We start from the raw sequence: 20,442 nt of genomic DNA on the forward strand, positions 1-20,442 counted from the left end.
TCTGACTTTCTTGGTTGAAAATGTACCTTTCATAGTCAACATATGGCATTGGATTGAACTTGTTGCTTAACGCCTTTTTGATTTGACAGTCATCATGTCATCACCGTGTGGTATTTCTTGATCATTTCTTTTACTCCATCACCCGCCAAATTCCATTATTTAATGATCTTTTTGTCATTTGCTTCTCCAGCACCTCAATGAAATCATCACAGATTTCGATCCAGGCAGTCCATAAGGTCACCAATATTTTGCTTTTTGGCGGTATCGAAGGGAGACAGTGGTTTTAAGAAGGTGGCGACACCGTATTTGGTGCTCTTTTTAGCAGCCATTGAAAAGTTTTACTATTCCGACCGACACCCACGGCCATTCAGTCGGTCTAACATGATTCATCAGTGTCGTAAGCACAACCCCCATGCTTATTCTTGGGTTGTGTGCCTGGTGCTGAGGTCGAATGGCTTTCTTTACTCAGGTTGTGGCAAGCGTAATCGCCTTTTCTATATATCTGGTTATCGCCATCTTTAATGTTTCTCTGCGTTTATCTGCTTCTACTCACAGCATTCTCTTGCACCTGGCTGTCACCACTCGTTGCACATTCCGTACCTAGTGTTTCTTTGTGTCCGAAAGGTTCCTTGCACTCAGCAATCTCTGCCTCTATCGCTTCTCTATACCTTGTGCTCGTTGCCTTTCGCATTGTCATACTGTATGAATGACTGCTCTGTGTTAGGCTGTGGCGCAGTATGTTGTATTTACATTGTACTTATGTTGTGCTCTCACTTTAAATGCTTTGTTCTATTTAGATTCCTTGTCGCGGTGGTGTTCCATATCTTAGCTTCTTGTGTCAGATACCTGCTAGCCTTGATAGGGACACCAACTATTCTCTGTGGTTCTCAATAAACATCAATGAATTTTATAATACATCTTTGTTGACTGTGTAACTTCCCCTACAACATATCTCTTGTCTCGAATCTAGCAGCAAATTTCGATCTGACCACAAACAATCTTTCTGTAAGGCCTTCACTTTCTGCACAGGCCTTACATTGGATGGAGGGACGCTTTGACTCCACATACGTCAACTGTGATATTTCACTTACTCCACATACGCCAACCGTGATTTTTCCCTGCGACTGAGGCACACATGGTATGCACGAGCAGTTTGCTGGACCACGGCAAACTCTCCGGGAGAGCACTCTCGGTTCTTATGATTGCGGGGTTTGCGTTGTAGCGTACTTCCCAGCCTGTATACATGTAAATGAACAAGCCCCAAACAGAGCTAGGTATTACACGTCGTTATTCTTCAGAGTGTAACCGTTCCCGGACCATACTACGTCATGACTTTTCTTAACCACACCCAATCAGTTCCATTAATATTCTGCGGAGCCCGTGAGGGACCAGATGGGTTCCGCTATTTCTAACACACACTCTACATGAGTCCTTTCCTTAGAGCTGAATTATGCTGCATTTTGTTTATTAATTTTCTGCATTCTGAGCGTCATAGCATATTATTGAATTAAATGACTGACTGATTCCAACTGTTGATTTTTGCCTGCTGCAATGGTTTAAGTTTTTAAGAAACCTTTGTGGTTATGGCCTTAATATTTATCAGTTTTTATTGAGAAGGCTAAAGTGCTTTCTTTGATATTAAAGTATTTGAATGACTAGATCCAGTGAGGAGCCACAAAACCATAAAATAATTAACACGGCTACCTGTTATTCAGAAGAGTTTCAGTTTGAAAACAGGAAAAGTGCAACATCAGGTTGAAAGTAAAATCCCACTTTTCAACTTCAAGTTGGGTGGGGAGACTTTTTTTGCAGTTTTATATAGACGAACTTGAGCCGAAAGTATTGGAACGCTTTACCTGAGCACCAATTACACGGCGCTAGAACCCTGCAAACATCGGGTAGGAATATACTCGGCCAGCCCGAGTTTGTGATCGTTAAACTGTAAACCGAAACGTTCTTAGAGGTTAGGAAACAAGTGGGGCCCTAGAATGAATCCCTTTATTCTAATATAGGCTATCTTGGTCTACCATTGGCTGTGGGAAATTCTGTAGGTCGCTTATTGGCCCTGAGCATTCTGAGACCGCCCGTGTCCTTCCACTGGCGTGGGTGCGAGAGAGGCGCGTCTGCATAGGTACAGTGTGGCCGTGGCGCGCGGTAATCTAGCTGCTGCACGCGCCGCCTCCGGCCGGTGGGCGGACTACAGAGACGTCAGAGATGAGATGTTGACTCTTTTCTAAGTGAATGCGGCGGTTGTTTTAGATACCTGCGGCCCGGAGCCCAGGCTGCCTGTCCATCCGAGTGAGCCCTGCCCGCAGCCCGCCTCAAGACCCTCCTGAGCCGCGAGGACCGGAGCATTGCTGGTAAGTGGGCAGGCTTCTGCGTGACTGAATTCCGGCTCGCGCAGCACCCTAATGGCATCCCCCAGCCGAGAGCCACCCGACTCGTACCCTCGTCAGGAGCTCATCATCTGCTGCTCCCCGAGTGTCCCCTGTCCGGTGCTAGACCCTCGCCCGCCCCGGGTACCGTCGCCCGTCACCGCTGTGTCCGATCGCCGCGACTCCCGGTCCACGGCTTCCTCCACCTCTGCCCGAGCCGTCCGAGTCCGGCCCGGCTCTGCTACGAGAGCGGTGAGTGTGCGACACCGTTGCCCCACACGCTCCACACGCACATCAGCTTCAATGGTCGGGGTTCACTTGACAGGCTGCGCGCGGTCCCTCTCGGCTGCCGCACTTACACGGGGCAGTACACACGATCGCCAGGGTGGCAGTAAATGGACCCAATCGGGTAACTCGTGTAGGCCCGTGGCCAGTAAACACACTGCTGCATGGACAGCCAGAGTTTTATTTATTTATTTAATGCGATTTTCTATAGCGCGAACATTACCGGAAGGTGTCAGAGCGCTTTACAAAAGAACCAGTTGCGATACATAAGGAGTTAAGATTACATGAGTTACATAAAAGACACAAACTTAAAAGATACAAAGAGGAAAAAAATAGCAAATATACAAGTTGTAAAGTCTCTCAAGGAATAGATACAAATGGATAAACTCTAAGAATCACATAGGATTGGTAGTGAGTACAAAGGTCTACTACATATACTAGTGGTTAAAGTTATCTCTATATACACATATATATACACAAATAGTAGATTTTCTCAGGATTCCACTTTACCAGCGATTCTGCTTGGATAAGTATATATCACATATTTACAGAGTAAAAAGAGAAATATATATTTTTTAAATAAAATAAAAATAAAAAAGGGGTAGAGAGCAGTATGTGGGGGAGAAGAGTTGGAGGCTGAGATTGGTGAGAGGAGAGAGGTGGACCTGTTAATGTATGAGTAATGTATACTGTAAATTAATGTAAGCAGTGTACGAGAGCATCTAGAGTGAGTGTTTTTGTGCATGGGGACAGCCACGTTGTCTGGTGGCAATAAGCAAGGGTTACCAGAGCTGTCGGTGGGCAATAAGGAGAGGCCCGTAAAAAGTGTCGAAAGGCAATAGGGCCCATGTAAACCAAAACAGTCCATTCACTCCCCATGTCATGTGCCAATCCATTATGTGTCGCTACGTGACCTTCGCTCTGCTGCCATCCCCTAATCAGCTATCTGTTATTCCCAAATGCAACCTTCGCTGTGCTGATTTAAACCCCACTGGTACCCCTAGCTCTACCCGACCAGTGGGATCCATTCCTTTCAGATCCCCGTGTCCCATCAGCTTCTGTTTGACCATCAGTACTCCTCTGACGACACACCTAAACACCAAAAGCAACCACATCTGACTGCCCACTTTATCATACTCCCTGCTCTTCCTTTATCCCTTGTCCTCCTTTACGGCAAATATAGATAAACGATGTGTAAATATGAACATGCTTTCATAAATTGGCTGTGCCTTAGTGGCTCGCTCTGTTTACTTTCCAGGAGACAATCCCACTTGCGCAGTCTGAATGTTTTTGATCTTATGCATGGTGTACTGTTGATATCGTACATCATTTATTTATGGACTTGCATATGCAGCTCCGATAATTAATTAGGCATATAAATGGGTGCAGCCAATGACGCATGTTAGAATGCATGGGGTAAACCACAATGTGCTTGTGCGCATTGACAGCCAGGGTTATGTGCTGAGATGATAAACAGGGGCCCACAGTTATTTTCCACTTGAGGATGGTGGGTGTGATTCAAAAGTTGAGGTATGTATGAATTCTCGTCTGTACAGATCAAATCATGCTTGACAGGAACAGACCCTTCCTCGTACACTCAACAGTATCTTTAAGACTTTAACCAGCGCTCCCAACTCACTGGTGGTACTTTTCATTGGTGAGCCCAGATTAATGGCTAAGGTTTCTGTAGCTGAGCGAGCCCTATCAGTTGATGCACTGAAGGTTTACAACTGAGTGCCTCCTCCTTCTCCGCAGTAGTCTGGAAATGAGAGCTGCAGTAAATGCCACACGGTGCTTGGGACATTGAAACCTGTGGAATCCACACTAACACATTTTAAAACCGCAAGATCAGCAAGCAACCTTATGAAGTTGAACGTTTACCCAGTCCATAGGTACGAAAGGCCCGGTGTCTTTTTAGTGGCAGCCAGACAGGCCCTTCATCTCATCCAATCTCAAGGCTTCATACGTTCTTAGTAAAATCAATAACATAATAAAGATTTATATAAGTCTTGTAGCCGCTCCACCTCTCACATTTGCCTACCCGTGGACCCACTGACTGACAGCCCCAGATCACTACTCCACAATTCTTGTCTTTAGCACCCAGTTATTGTGCATCTGTCTTTAACATTGTCTAATCTCTCAATACTCATTGGTTGTTTTCCTCTGTGCTCTAAGAAGCGAGTTGTATATTTTGTCATTTGTGCCGCTCTGTATAGCTCTTCTGTTAGATGTACTGTTGATGTACAGTAACGATCACTGAATGCTGTAGTCGCTGAATAATATGAACGTGCACTATCTGTTGCACACTGCTATATCTTTCATGAATGAGTTTTTCTGTTGCATAGACATGACTCACAGATGTTACATTGTAACTATGCTTTCCTGTTTTCAGTTTCTATTTGTTATGCATTTCAGTGGGGGGTTTTCAGTATTTCCAAACTAAAAAAAAAGTAATATCAGTGTTTCTTTGTGTTTGCTCTGTACACAATCACGGGGTGGAGTTTTTGCAATGCTTATAAAAATGTGATTCTTTCCTACCTCCTGTCCCGATGTCCTTCTTTGTACCCTTTCATTTAATTTGCTCTTTCAAGTAACTTTTCATTGTTTGTTTGAACTTACTGCCTGTCTAGTTTCTCAATACTCAAGTTCCTCTTTCCAGCAGTCCATTCCCCAACTTCGTGTCAAAGATATGCATGAAGGTTGATATATTTACAGATTTGTTTGTTGTAGATACAAATTTAACGGTGGGAATTTAACACCGCTCTGTTCGTCAGCAAAATGGGGCAGATTTGTTGAACAAAGATTTTCTACTTAAGACAGAAGATATTTGTAGTGGGGTGCTCGGTGCTTAGTTATTGCAAGCAAGAATCAGTCTGTCATGCTCTTTCCTTGAGTCCAAGAAAGAACTGGGATAAAACATTTTTTTATCTGTCTGGTTTGGGCCTAATGGGAAGGGACTTGCTAAGAAATAACTATGCACAATGTAATATGGACTTTGTGACAGCAAACTGTGCTGCTGTATGAAGAAGCAGTTAACGTAGAAAAGAAACTTAATCACCTGCAGGATGCCGGGGGTCATTTGCATGTGCAATTCACTACAGGAATGAAGTTTATTTTACATTATAGGGCCATGTTATGAGATGCTGTGTATATTTGAAAGTCAGCACAAGGACCTCTAAGCATTCATTTTTATCAAGCATGTGGATACTCTTTGTTTTTTTTAAAGCCGTGTGACGATTGAGTTCCTGCTGAGCATTGGTGACTTTTGCACAAGGCACTGTCCTCTGTCTTTGCATTCCGTGCAGTATGTTCTACAACAGTGCTGTTATAGCGCCTTTTTCATCTTGGGGAAAATAGTGAGTGTAGCTCAGTATATTTCCATAAAATACTAACACAGTATTTTGTAGAGTTGATTTTGCCAATTGTGAAGCTTTGTTTCGGCTCCATAAGTTCCAAGCTTTGTTTTGACTCTGAGTCAATTAGAATGAAACTTGAACCTGGTGATCCCCGGGCTGTATCTCCGTTGGTGTGTAGGTTCAGCACAGTTCCATTATTCTGTTTTTACTGAAACTGCCACATATGTAGCATGTATCAGGAAACATGCCTCTTCATGTTTCTGAGCTGTACAGTTTACAGCTTGTACACTAATGCATTAAATAAAACCAATACAATTGCTCCAAAACTAGTTCATGGACCTCTTTGCATGGTGCTTGGTTTATGATCTACCCCCTCAACCTTGAGTATGAATAGGGGCATCTTCCATCAACACTCTTTTGAGGCCATCGCAACTTAGCCCTAAGAAGAAGAATGTTGGGTGCAGTGTTTTATGGGCGGGCATACCAGAGGATATGTACAGTGATCTGTGTTGCCACAATCCTTATTCTTGAGCTTTCAGAAAGCAAAGCCCTGTCAGCTCATGGTGGAGGAGGATGAAATCATGGATTTGCCGCTTGCTCAGGACTGAGACACTGCCTTAGTTCATGTATGAACTTGCTTGCCAGAACACCGAAATATCCAGTTATTAGTGAGTTGAAGCCATGTTCCCAAAATTGGAGTTAAAGAAGGTCCTATGGCATGAGGAACCTTGTGAATGGCATTAGGGTATACTAAGAGGCTTAGCATGTTTGAGATGGTACTAATGGGAGCAGCAGCTAAAACCTGGAACTCACTTCCCATTCACCTTCACCTTACACAGAACCACCTAGCATTCAGAAAGCAACTTAAAACTTGGATATTCGACATGTAATTCCCCACCCTTCTTCAAGCGCCTTGAGACCCTATGGGTATGTAGCTCGCTATATAAATTTATTTGACTTTGACATCCGTCATAGAAAAGTGCTTAGAGATAGAGACTGCATTTATAGTGTTTGACACCATGGGTTGCATTATACATGGTGCCCCAGGGGCTCAATGGTCATGTGTGCCTGCTTTGTGCATCCCCGGGGCACAATGGTAGTACAGAAGGGACCGTAGGCGTGTGTAGGTCCCTTTCTGTAATACTGATACCGCTAGCACACATGTAACGCCAGTGCTATCATGAGAGGTAATTCCATCATTTCTATAGGGGTGTGGCCCCATACTAATGAGGGAGTCCCCTTGGCTCTGTGCCTGCGCCGTATTCTAGATTTGGGTGCAGGGGCAAACAGGCCATTAGGAGGCACACTCACAATTCTCCACAAAAAGGTGGCACACTGTCGGTATGTCTCCTGAAGGCAGCCCTCTGGAGGGGGGGAAAAGGGGTTTCATAGCCCATTCAGACATCACATTGACTACTCTGCTTAATGTTAGTTGGTGTATCAAGTGGTAAATATACTGATTTCTGCTTGATTGGTCTGGGTCTCAATGTGACGTTTCAGTGATAGTTTTGTTGTCCCTATATATATATACTTTGGTCAATTTCAGGTTCTACAATAAGGAGCGGTGGTACCCCTTGGGCTGAATCATCTACGGCACAGGGTGTCTTTGTGAGCAATGACCAGGGACACCTAGGGTGGCTGCGATGGGGAAGCCAGTGTGATTACTGGGCATTAAGCAAGAAAAGCCAGTGTGTTGTGGGGAGAATTTAAAGATTACGAAGAATAGTGTGACAGCAAAGCTAGGGTGAACTGTGTGGACAGTGAACTCGGATATCCCAAATAGTATGAAGGCCAATATGTTGGCAAGCAGGGCTGTTCTATGCGGGACAGGAACAGGCATGGAGATCTTTGTGGGCAGTAAACTGGGGACTCCAGCTTGTATGAGGGTAAGTGGTAGGCTCCGGTCATTCATTTAGGGAACCCACAGACACAGCTAATTGCTGCAAGTGGACAATATTCTGCATTTTGACTTAATTTATCTTGACTACCGCTTGCACATTACCACCTGAGCTGTTTATGTGGTTGATTAGCACCGTGCTTGCCTTCATATATATGCTGATTCAAGGTTTTACTTACCAGTATAACTTTCAGTTTTTCAAACTTTCCTAAGGCACATATGATATTGAAGTAGAAATTACAGTTGTACCATAGATGCCTGCGTGACCATCCAAAGATATTCAATTGGGACACTAAACATTGTTGACCATAGTGACTATGGGCGACAATCCTTTTTTATGATCGGGACTGCAACCTGTGAAATGATGTTCACCTGTGTACCATACAGTACAGTAACCATTGACCACAGCTGACGGTTGTGCTAGTAATCCACCCATAAATAAATATTATTATTTTTAAGTGGGATGCTCATGAGGGGCACCACGTGGGCCTTACGCGATTATATAAACTCAAACTACTTGGATAACACAGCTGAATTTTAGGGATGATTTGTATAAAATTCAGATATCAGATCGAGAGTACTTAGTGACGTCAAACCATTGTTGCATTGGCTGCAAGTACAGAGTAGGATCACTCTCGAGGTGCTATCATTTTCTGCATGTGTGGCGCGTGCCAATGGTTTTCTTTGACTACAGCGTGATTTCAGGCATTTATTTCCCTCTCCACCCCACCCCAAGTCGTGTACTGAGATTATAAACTGAATTTTAGGTGTACAGGGAGCTAGGTTCTAGACTGTTCAGGTACTGTATTGTCCTGATCGTTTAACCTTTAGAACAATACTTAAGAGTGAGCTCTTTTCCTGCTGATTGTGCTGGACTGCCTCTATCCTAAACACAAGTCAGGTGTCTTGAACCATCCTCTAGGCGCGTAATGCCAAGTTAATAAATCACACTTTGTATTGCATCTATTGTAACATTCAAACCAGTGTTCAACTTTAACATGGCTCTTGCTCAGGCTAGTTATCTTGAGTTAGGGACCATACATTTTTATGAAAACAGCTCTGGAATTTCTCGTGAAAACAGCAGCATCTATGGGGCCCATTAGGTTGGCGAGAGGACTTCAGTCCGCCCGCCATCCTCGCGGTGCTGGGACCGGCCGCCAGATGTGCGGCGGTGCTGGGACCCGCCGCCAGATGTGCGGCGGTCCCGCACCGCTAATTAGGATGCGACTGCCACCCTGGCGGTCGCATCCGCATGTTTGCCATTGCGGCGGGTGCTGCCGCAATACCAAATATACGTATACACTGAAAGGCTTTGGGTCCAACCAAACAGGCCAGCCTGGACCTCAACAATTCGATCCACACGCCTTCAGTCGTTGCCTGGATTCATTCCGCAATGTTTATTGGCTCCGTGTGGCAGAATTAATCTCCGCCTCACGAGGAAAAAGAAAACATTAATCTCCAACTGCAAACAGCCGATTTCCTCTACTTCCGGCGTGCAGTGTGTCCTAAGAATGTGAATCTTGTGATTCATCTATAGCGCACCGTTGTGCGGGCGCCCCGTGTTAGATGACACCCTCATTTATTTTATCAGACTAAAGAGCCCTGCTTTAAAGTCTACCACCCCTGCAATTCCAGTTGCCCGTGGTACAGTAAAAATCGTACCCAGTCCTCGTCCTGAGGAGAACCTATAATCGTTTCAGGTTCGAAACGCGTTGACCCCCAGCATGTGACAACAAAGAGGTGTGCAGCCAGGGACCAACTCATCCCATTGGTGTGGGCCCTAGTGTGCAACCAGAGTAAATATTTAGTCACAGGTTTAGTGTGACAGGCAGGCAATTATTCTCCATTTTTTAACTCCGCCTGGTCACTGGTATTTCAGTTAAAGGACTGGTCTTTCTCCCTTTGTGCTGTATATGTTTTTTGAATGTAATTAATTTAGGTTCCATGCACTGTATTCTAAATTGTACCTTGGTGTCATGTGAATGTTCGAATATTTAGTATTCATGTTTGTATTCAGTGAATTTCTTGTGCACACAATTGTACTTAAGGGCTGTGTGAGCCCCAATTTGAAAACGAAATATCCAGGCTAGCCACTGTGTTCTGTTTTGCAATACCAAATAAACATGTTGTGCATTTTCATGCACAACGTGGCAGGAACTGCGCGGTGCCTGCCATCTGGTGCATGGGCATGGAGGGGGGTACGGATGGGTACCCCCCAAGTGCACCCCACCCCCAGCAATTCCCCCCTTGCAGACACTGCCACCTTATTGTGCCCCAGCTCTGTACAGCCCGCAATTGTAATGATTGCCGACCGGCGGAAAAGCGGTGGGCGCAATTTGTGTCTGCCGCAATACCCCCGCCATAATATGGCGGGGGGTAAATCAGGTTGTGATGGCCGGCGGATCGCCATCGCCGGCCGGGCGGTGGTTATCCGCCTGCCATCATAATCACCCCATCATAATCACCCCCAGTTTCCTGCAGATTTCTTAGTTCAGTGGTTGTTAACCTTTTTACTTATGTGGACCCCCACTTAATCCTACTATAATCCAAGGACCCCCTCTGAATCATTATTTGAATCTGGGGACCCCCCCTGAAAGTACTCTGGCCTAAGCAATATTGATGATTTACAGTAATACAACAATGTTGGTGGTAGCGTTTCTCGAGACGAGAAAACGTCCGCACCTTCTGTTAGCGACTATTTTCACTGATCAAGTTACGTGTGAAATATCAAGGATAGAGGTGCACTGCGAACCTGGTGGAACACCCACCACCGGGGGTGTGATACAAAGCAACTTAATGCCCGTGTCAATAATTATGAAGAAACCAAGTTGCAACAAGCACCCTCTGAGGAGTCAAGAATCAGTAATAATTCTGCATTACACATTGGTTATTTTACCACTTTTTCATCCGTTTCAGACACAAGTTCATGAGAAATAAATGGGCTTCAAAGTATGGATCCAAAACCGTACGTAGTATCTTCAAAAATCTTTATTTTAAGCACATTAAAAGTTCTCCAGCTTTGCACTGCCGACACGTGTTTCGCCCACACAGGGGCTTTTTCAAGGCTGGAAGCAATGAAAATTGCAGTAAATAAATGGGCTGAATTTTACACTAAATATATACAGTTTCCCTACATATATACAACAGGTCTCATAAGTTTTATCCTTAAAAACAACAGTGAAAAACACTTTTAAAATGGACATGAATCCTAAGAAAAACCACAAAAAACACAAAATATTACATGCTATGTACACAATCCTGGTGGATATACTGAGAGTACCCAACATTGCATATGACCAGAGAATCACTTTTTAAACTCTATGCGCCATTGATATTAAGCGGTTGCAACCATATTACAGTTATCTGATTTCAAAGCTCTAACCTAATATTCAATCGAGAAGGTGGCGTGAGGATCTTAGGGATGATCCTAGTTGGTGCTTAATGTCCCCCAATGTAATGCGTGGCCTAAAGACCTCTAACATGATCGACTATGCAGTTAAACATGTTTTGAGAAAAGATGGATCACACGGATCAGTATAATTTAAAAATGCAATTTTAAATTATACTGATCCGTGTGATCCATCTTTTCTCAAAACATGTTTTCGTTCACCCTTTCCCTACTGCATTAGGATTCTTAACACTTCCGTACGATTCCTGCTACGACACACCGATCAGACCATCCTGACAATCTGACCTGTCCATCTTGAATGAAATTGGTAGGTTTAAGCTTACATAATGTTCAGCCCATTTATTTACTGCTATTTTCATTGCTTCCAGCCTTTAAAAAAGGCCCTGTGGGGGCGAAACACGTGTCGGCAGTGCAAAGCTGGAGAACTTTTAATGTGCTTAAAATAAAGATTTTTGAAGATACTACGTACGGTTTTGGATCCATACTTTGAAGCCCATTTATTTCTCATGAACTTGTGTCTGAAACGGATGAAAAAGTGGTAAAATAACCAATGTGTAATGCAGAATTATTACTGATTCTTGACTCCTCAGAGGGTGCTTGTTGCAACTTGGTTTCTTCATAAATATTGATGATTTGAACTGCAAAACAATACACAGAAATATGGAAACAAGCATTTATCAAACATATACACAAATTATGAAATATTAAATTTAATTCACAAACAAATATGCAAAATTTAACATTTTAATGGTAAAGTTGGAGCTCTCCTAAATTCAACTTGAGCCGCCCATCATCCATACTACATTCTGTTTGACTGCTCCATTGAATCAATCTAAGGATATTAACTTAATTTTTAAGTTTCAATTTAAAATTCCTTCACCTGCATAAATCGTTCTGTTTTTTAAATTTTACATTTTGCTTATTTATTCACATGCACCTCTGTTAGTATTGTTTAATTTTCTGAGCAGTTTCAAACCCCCTGAGTAGGTGTTGCAACCATCTGGCGTCCCCAGAACACAGGTTAAACAAGCATTTGCAATGGAATAGGTCTCGCATTTACAAGAGTTTCAGCTATTGGCATTGTAAATTACAGTTCCTTTTATTTATGTGTTGTTTTGAAAACAGATAAACTTAAACACTCGCAAATGCGAGAACTATTGCATTGTGTTTGGTATTAGGAGATAGGCTGTCCTGGCTGAGAGTTATTTCATAAAATAGTGCTCTGAGGGTGTAATTAAAGCGTAGCAAGCAACAACAACACGTAACCGGGAGTGTCCTCATGGGAGGTTACGAAATGAGACCAGGCGGTACCAAGGAGGGACTACTAAGCCTACTGACCAATGAAAAGCCACAGTTTACAATAGATAATGATACAAACAAATAAAAAATAAGGGCGGAGAGTGGGCGGCTCCATACCTCAATAGAGCATGGCTTGCAGAGCAGCGCATGCGCTGCCCAGGCTCAACTTAAAAACACTGTCTTATCTCCTTGTAGATTTTGGGCATTTTTTTAAAACTAGTTTTTATTCAGTACTGCACTGGTTTCACATTACATGTTGGCCCATCGGGCCGCGAAACAATGAAGAAAAATTAAAAACTACAAGTTACTTTACACGCCAGGTAGGCAGTACAGGATATCACATCGGCCTGAATCTTTGCCCATATGCTCCGTTCACTAGTGTCATTGCTGGGCGTACATCGTTTTGTGTGACATACGAAACAACTACCATAGAGAGAAATTATGCGCAGAAGATTTTGGGCATTTTGACAATTTTCTCCAGGTTTAGAAATCTTAGAATTATTTGAAGATTTTCCATCCGTGCCTTTTTTTTCCAGGCACTGCGCCAGAGGGAACACGGAATGGCTGACTTCTAAGGTGCACAGCAGCTGTGGCAGCAGTTGAGGTAAACTAGCAATACTGTAGGCGCTGACTGATAAACTCATCACTTTAATAGCAGCACTTCATTGTTAGTCTTTCCAGAGAAGTTACTTACCACTGAGCCTGTCACTCAGTCGTCCACTGACCCATAACTGTTTTATAACTATGAGCATCAAACATGTGCACTGTTAGGTGCACACACAAGCACAGGGGCGCATCTGAGCACAGACCTGTTAAGAGTGCAGTACCTGGCATTAGGACCCAGAAGGCTGCTGAGCTGTGTCAGTGAGATGGGGCACGAGTTTAGGATTCACGAAGAGAAGCGCGCCAGGGAATAGAAACCCCACATATTTCAATTATCTTGCTTTCTAGCCGTTCAGGAATATTGAAAATAAATTGAATGGGTGCAGTTTGTCATGCTTTTTCATTTTTTGCACTTCTATCAGTACAATTAGTGTGATTTTTCATCGTCCCTTCCGTAAGTTTTTTGAGTTTTACATTCCTTTTTTCCACAGAAGTAAATGTATTTCTGCAAATGTTAACGTGTCCCTCATTTTTTACTGATTTTATCTATGGCTGATATTCTTCACCTATATAGGGTAAGAAGACCACTGCAACCCACCGGCGGGTGTTTACCTGTGAACAGAGACGAAACGAAAAATAGGCCAGCTAGCACAATATGCACTTTTGTAAGGTCCTATCAGTCAGTGTTTTTGTGACCACGGGTGCCCTCAGTATAACACGCCTCTGAAAGCACGATGACGTGTTAAAGCACTTGTATAAAGGAAAACTACATATCCGCATTAGATGAGAGGAGTTGTGGCCTAGGAGGCAGGAAGTGCATGCCCAGAGTGTTTCCTGTACAGATTCTCCTCTGCCCTGTTTACACATCTTTGAAAAACTTGGCGTAAGCCTTCACAGTGTTTAGTGAGATGTATTCAAAATGAGGTCCCTTTTGTTGATTCAGTACTACCAGGGCATGGCTCTTCGTCCACCATCTTTAAAGTGCCCATTATGGCCACGGATGTTGACAGTCAGCACAGCGTAAAAGAAAATACAGTAGGTTTACAGCACTGTTAACTTGCCTTTGTAGATCTGTCTCACCCGTTGTGAAATCTAATTAACTTGTCATGGCGAGACGATTAAACGTTTAACTCCACGTTTCTACAGTTGTATTGGTTTTTTGTAATTTGAAATTTTATTTTTTTCATTTTTCTGATTGCGCCGTATTGTTTACTTGCACATTCAGATATAACTGTCATTTGATCTTCTGGCTTCATGGTAATAGACTTTTTACATCCGCCGACTTGACGTGCAGTGCAGGATAATTGAGTTATATTTGTTAACAGGACGCAAATGAAAAAAGAAACCAAGATTATCTTGAATGATAGTTTGAAAAGATAAGAGTATCTCAAAGAAAGGGAGTGGTCGTTTGATTTAGATAAAATGCAAATACGGTTGGACAGTTCTATTACTAACCCTGCCTTTGAAGACCTTGTCTGCCTTTGTTTTGTTTCTAATGTGTTACTCGTTCCACCTCCTGACTCGCGTATCATTGTGATTTCATTATTCTACTCCTGATTGTCTTTGACGTACACTCGCACCCCTATGGATGTCATTGCTTCAGAAATACTTCAGAAGTAGCTGTTTGTCCCACACGAATAGACTGCGTTGGTACTGTGGGCGTTGCATTCCTCAGACTTTTACTTTTCCTACGGCTGTGTATGTATTTTAATAGCGAGTGTTGGTTCTCACATGCTATGCTTTTCAGCGATGAAAGGCAGAGCCCGAACTGCCTTCTGCACCGTTCTGAATTATTCAGTCCCTCTATGTTGGCCATGTAGTTTCGCCATAAGACGTTTCCAGCAAAATCTTTATCAATATGTAAATATCAGCTATGATTGTTGTACAATTTGCCCTGGGAATTGCTTATTTTTTCGTGGACAGCTGCTTCTTATGCAGGGGTCAGTAGTATACATTGTATTGTTAGGAGTTTGTTTTGTGGCCCATTAGTTGGCGTTTTGTGATTGTTTGATGTGTTTCTCTTGACTCATGAGTGTACTAGAAGTGGGTGTTTTGAGCACAACTTGATTTGTTTCAGCAGGTACGTTTTACGGCTTCCAGATGTGCTAGGCATTCTACTCCGGATGTGTTGGAGGGAATGGGTGGTTGTTAAAGACCCCAGGCCAGAGGTTCACTGCAAGTTAGTTATTACTCTATTGGGAATCGGTACTGCCTTCTTTCTACTGCATGGACGAAATCAGCAGCCGAGCCCCACAAAGCCAATCATTTTGTGTTTTGTGTATTGATAACAATTTCTTTGTTCATGTAGACCGCGTGGAACAAGTCGGAGATCACGCTGGCCAGATGGTGGTGGGGAGCACTCTGGGATGGGACGGCGGCGCTGCAGTACCCCCCATTGTCCCACTGGTTCATACTGCCATATTTGGAATTCCTGGAAGCTTGAAAATAGCTGACTCAGGAACGCCAACGGAGCAAGCAGTGGCATAGTTCAGTCTGGAAATTATAGCATCAATAACAATACCTTTCAAGCAGTATTCTTTCTCTTCAGCACCCTCATTCAGAGGTAATACGATGGTAGGTGTAAATACCACCATTATAATCTTGTTAGACATCATTCAATACAGTCGGAGGAGCAGTCTCGGTGTCTAAACCAGGACTTGAACTCATCCAACTAGCATCCAGTAACTGGTGCTCTGCAAGATGGTGAGTCCATACTTCTTGCTAATTTGCGACTGCTGTCAAAAGAAAGATGAATCTATAGTTAGCTATTGCCTAGGGGTGTTTGGCTTCTTTAAAAGGGGGTTGATGGCTCTTTTCTTTCATCTACTAGGGACAGTGACCGATGAAAACCAATGTTATGGATGGTGGTAAAAGCAGATGTAACAACCACGGGTAAAATTTCAGAGCCCTTACTTAACATACTTCGTCTAGGCAGCCCGACTGAATGGAAGGTAAGCAAGGAGGAAACCTCCCTCTCTTCTGATTCATTGGGACAGCAATGAAAGAGGACCAATGCTTGTACGTGACCAGAAGCTGGGCAATACAAAGAGGCCAAATTGTCACAAACAACTTGGGAGAGGGAATAGTCATTTTGATTGAGGTGAGATTGGAAACTGCCTTGAGAAGGGCCCTCTAGAAGTTGGAGGCCTGAGAAATAGAATTTGAAATAAAATATCTTGGTAGCAGTAAGAAACAAGATGTAGTTCTTGAATTGTTGACATTTATGTGTGCTGCGTATGTGTGTACATATGCGTGTGTTTTGCTGTGTTGAAAACTCTCTCTTTGTAAAAAAAAAAAAAATTACATAAAAGATTAAGGGGTTGCAGGCCTATGTCTCTTCCACTAACCTCAACCAGATCTGCATAAACTGCTTCCAGCCTGCCTTACTTTCTAAAGAACTAAGCTTTGCTGTTTATCAGATCATTCTGGTTGTTTTTAGGTCTCGCACCTGCGAACGGATCGCGAAGCGATCGTCGCTGCGAGGCCTATTGTGATCAGTTCTTCTTACAAGGAGCTAAGGGAGACGAGATGTGCACGCGTCGCCTGCCGTAATCGGATCAGTGCGTTCACCATCTCCTGTCTCCCATACCTTGTACAGCACACAGAGACACACGCACGCACGCGTGCACGCACGCACACACACAGACACTCGGGCACACACCCCCTCTCCCCCCCTGCCCCAGTCATTGGGCTCATTTTACACACACACGCATACATACACATGCATACACGCATATACACACACACACGCGCACACACAGACACACTCGCACACACATGCGCGCACATATCCCCCCCTCACACTCCACTCATTGGGTTCTTTTTTCAGTAGCCTTTAGACTAGATCATGTTAAGTCGTCACCTTAATCTGGGAGGCTTGGGTCTGTAGCTCACTGCTGTTTGAATGTTTCCTAGTGGAAGGACATGAACCGACTCGACCATCAAAAAGCGCCCAGTAGCGCAGAACTCTTCTCAGAGTAACACCGCCCGCCTTGGCTTTCTCCAGTGGACAAGGACAGAAGGAAACAGATTACGGACAACGTATCTCCCATGGCTATCCCAAGACACTATACCACATATGTCTAAAAAAAAAAATAGACTTTGAACGGCAGCCATGTTGCGTGAGGGTACAACATACACTTAATGCGGCTAATCGCGCTCAGCCTTTTCTTTAAGATCCCTGCTCACTTAGCACGCTGTGGATGCGTCACAACGCAGAAGGCTAGGTTGTCAAGCATGAAAGTGGGCTAAGTATCCGACCGCTCTCATCCTAAAGCCAGGCAAAACTGGCGTTCCCTGCACGACGATGGCGACAAAGTGTTTTACGACATGTTGTAAAAAGAATGTAAAAGCAAAACGGACGCCATGGAAACTGGACTCGACTCGCTGTCGCGGGACGGTTGGGGGAGCGGCCTGCTCACCTGTTGCCAGCCAGGCCAAAGTTGCGCAAGTCGCGCAGCCATCTGTGGAGAAGGGGTGGCTTCGGCCGATCTCAGTTCGGGCCAAGCAAGTCAGTGACTGTGTCAGGAAGGCGCCTATGGGACGTGCTCGTCGTCTTGAGCCCAACGCCTCTGCAAACTCCACCCAGTTTCCCCAAGAGCTGGACAGGTAAGTGACAGAACCGCCACAGGGCGATAAGCAATGTGAAAGGGCAGGGAGCTGAATAGAGTCCCTTGTGAGTGGGCTGAGTGGGCACGTATGAACTGAATTAGGCAAGTAACAGGCCAAGGGACAGCGAGGTTCGTCGAAGGCACCAACATAGATATAAGGAGGTTTCCTGACTCGTACATCTAAACTGCTCTAAAAGTATATTTCGTTGGCATGTATGGGTATGTAATTTATTCAAGGAAGTTACTAAAGCACAAGCTGAAAAATATTTGTTTACGAACGATGTGCAGAAGTGCAACCGTGGCATTATATTTAACAGTGGAGTCCTAGTGACCAGGTTTTTGTTTTTTTATTATTATTTTTTTTTTATGATTGTCTCCGACCGCCCCATTATCATGGGATATTCGGACTTCCAGGTGAATAACGACAATTACTCGAGTTATAAAGAAACCGTTTGCCTAGTGATTAGGATTACAAGACCTAGCTTTGGCGAGATGGTCCCATTTCTGGATATTTTCTACCTCCTCCATGTGTCTTTCTTGACACATTGATTGCACACTTTAGACGTGGCAAAACTTGATTATAATATATCAATCCTCGATCCTCAATCCAGTTATCAAACCGTGCGATTTTAAGCTATTAGAATTGGTAATACCAATGCCTTGTATTTATGTTTTAAAAACCCAAAACATAAAGAGAAGGCATTGTCATTTACAATGCCACTACCTCAATCATGTAATATGCACACGTAGCATTTAAAGATTTTTTAAATGTTTTCTTTACTACTGGGTTGGTTTGTTTGGAGGACAATCAGCAAGCGTACCTGCACGCTTCTATGCCGTGAGGGCAACGGCCATCCAGCTGTCCAGATCCCGCCGTGAGGGCAACGGCACGGGCGGAGTGTGGGACTCTGCTGCACACGCCGGTACCACCGCAACTCAGGGAGAACTACAGCTCCCAACTGCCCCGGTGCAACAGGGTGACGCAGACGCGCCCGGAGGCGCTAGAAAACACCGGAGCGCCAAGCGCGCATTGGGGACAATCAGCAAGCGTACCTGCACGCTTCTATGCCGTGAGGGCAACGGCCATCCAGCTGTCCAGATCCCGCCGTGAGGGCAACGGCACGGGCGGAGTGTGGGACTCTGCTGCACACGCCGGTACCACCGCAACTCAGGGAGAACTACAGCTCCCAACTGCCCCGGTGCAACAGGGTGACGCAGACGCGCCCGGAGGCGCTAGAAAACACCGGAACGCCTCTCGCCTCGCGAGTCGCGCGCGGGAGCGTCCGGGTGAAGCCCGGGCAAAGGGCGGGCCCTCTGTGGCCCTCCGAGGCCTGAGGAGTCTGGTCTGGGCCAGAAACGCTGCTCGGACTGGGTAGGCCCCTTATTATTATTGTTTCTTGTTCGCTTGATTTCCTGTAGCAACTGAGACATTTTATATATTGTGTCTACAACTGGTAGGGTGCTGATTGAGCACTGTTTTATTTTCTTATAGTGTGTATTGTACAATCGCAATGTCAAAGGCTAAAGCAGGCAACATGCCTCTGGGACAAATTGCCATTGATAACTATATGGTGAAAAAGGTCGCCCAGATTAATAGCGATCGACGTGCCTCATTAGGGAAAGGAGACACCATAGTATGCACACAGGATGATCCCCTGATTGCTGTACAAGACATAGAGGCCACTAATAGGGCTAGTCTGTCCAATATAGAAATGCCCTCTCCGAGGGCACATGACCAGCCACCAGCCAGCCCGTCAACATGCATGCTGACACAAACACCCAACACTATAAATGTTGTGGCTATGGTACATTCGGGGGAGAGGGAGCAACCCGATATAATTAGTGAAGCAAGCGAGGGGGCATCACCCAAGAAGAGGCCATATAGGCAGTGTAGAAAGACGGCATCACGTAAAGGGGGACAACCAACTAGCAACTTAGCGGTAGCAAACCCTACCCACACTACAGATAACATCTGGTCAGCAGCTAACAATCCTTTTGTGTTCACGGGAGCTGACTCAGGCCCCCCCAAGCAGAATGCCAGTATTAACATTACTAATGAGCAATTTACTGCCTTAATCGCAATTATGGAGACCAGCTTGGGGACGAAGTTAGAGGAGGCTCTCAAACCTCTAGTGGAAAAAATCGATTCCCTTACAAAAGAAGTAGGCAGGCTTGGGGGGCTTCTCTCCGTGCAGCAAAAGGCTGCTGGAGATAATAGTGCTACACTAAAAGAAATAAGGGCCACCCAAGCTGTACAGGGGAAAAAGGTGCCAGCAGTAGTTAATCTGGCAGGTGCACAGAATATACCAGGGAATGGTCCCCAGCGGCCAGCCCCTGTTAGCCTCCCCCAACCCATAACAGGAAACCCGCAGCCACGGGTAGGCTCACCTCCAATTACAGGTAACAAGATAGTCCCTAGACCTGACAGAAGAAACCGCTATCTAAATCTCCCTCCGGATTGTGCGCCTTTTGTGGCGGTCTTAACAAATGTCCCTGCAGTTGGCACCCATCCGGCATCTCCATATGGCGAGTCATATGACTCACTAAAAAACAAGACAGTCTCATGGCTAAATAAGAACTGTGGTTTCCCCGTTAGGTACTCAGACCA

General features: G+C 44.6%; 1 protein-coding gene across 7 annotated transcripts in view; it reads left to right on the top strand.

Annotated features, from left to right (window-relative positions):
* Nucleotides 1-2,129: 2,129 nt before the first annotated feature.
* Nucleotides 2,130-20,442, top strand: part of STAT3 (signal transducer and activator of transcription 3) — a 378,615-nt gene continuing 360,302 nt past the window's right edge. For 2 of the 7 annotated variants that reach the window (XM_086924116.1, XM_086924122.1), the window contains exon 1: nucleotides 2,130-2,360. The gene's annotated coding sequence lies outside the window, so the exon portion shown is untranslated. Of the gene's footprint in view, nucleotides 2,361-2,391; nucleotides 2,628-13,157; nucleotides 13,226-16,054; nucleotides 16,176-20,442 lie in introns of those variants that run through there. The other 5 variants (XM_086924118.1, XM_086924120.1, XM_086924121.1 and 2 more) reach the window with 5 other exon arrangements.

The sequence above is a fragment of the Lissotriton vulgaris genome, chromosome 5 (genome assembly GCF_964263255.1).
Source record: "Lissotriton vulgaris chromosome 5, aLisVul1.2, whole genome shotgun sequence".
NCBI lineage: Eukaryota > Metazoa > Chordata > Amphibia > Caudata > Salamandridae > Lissotriton > Lissotriton vulgaris.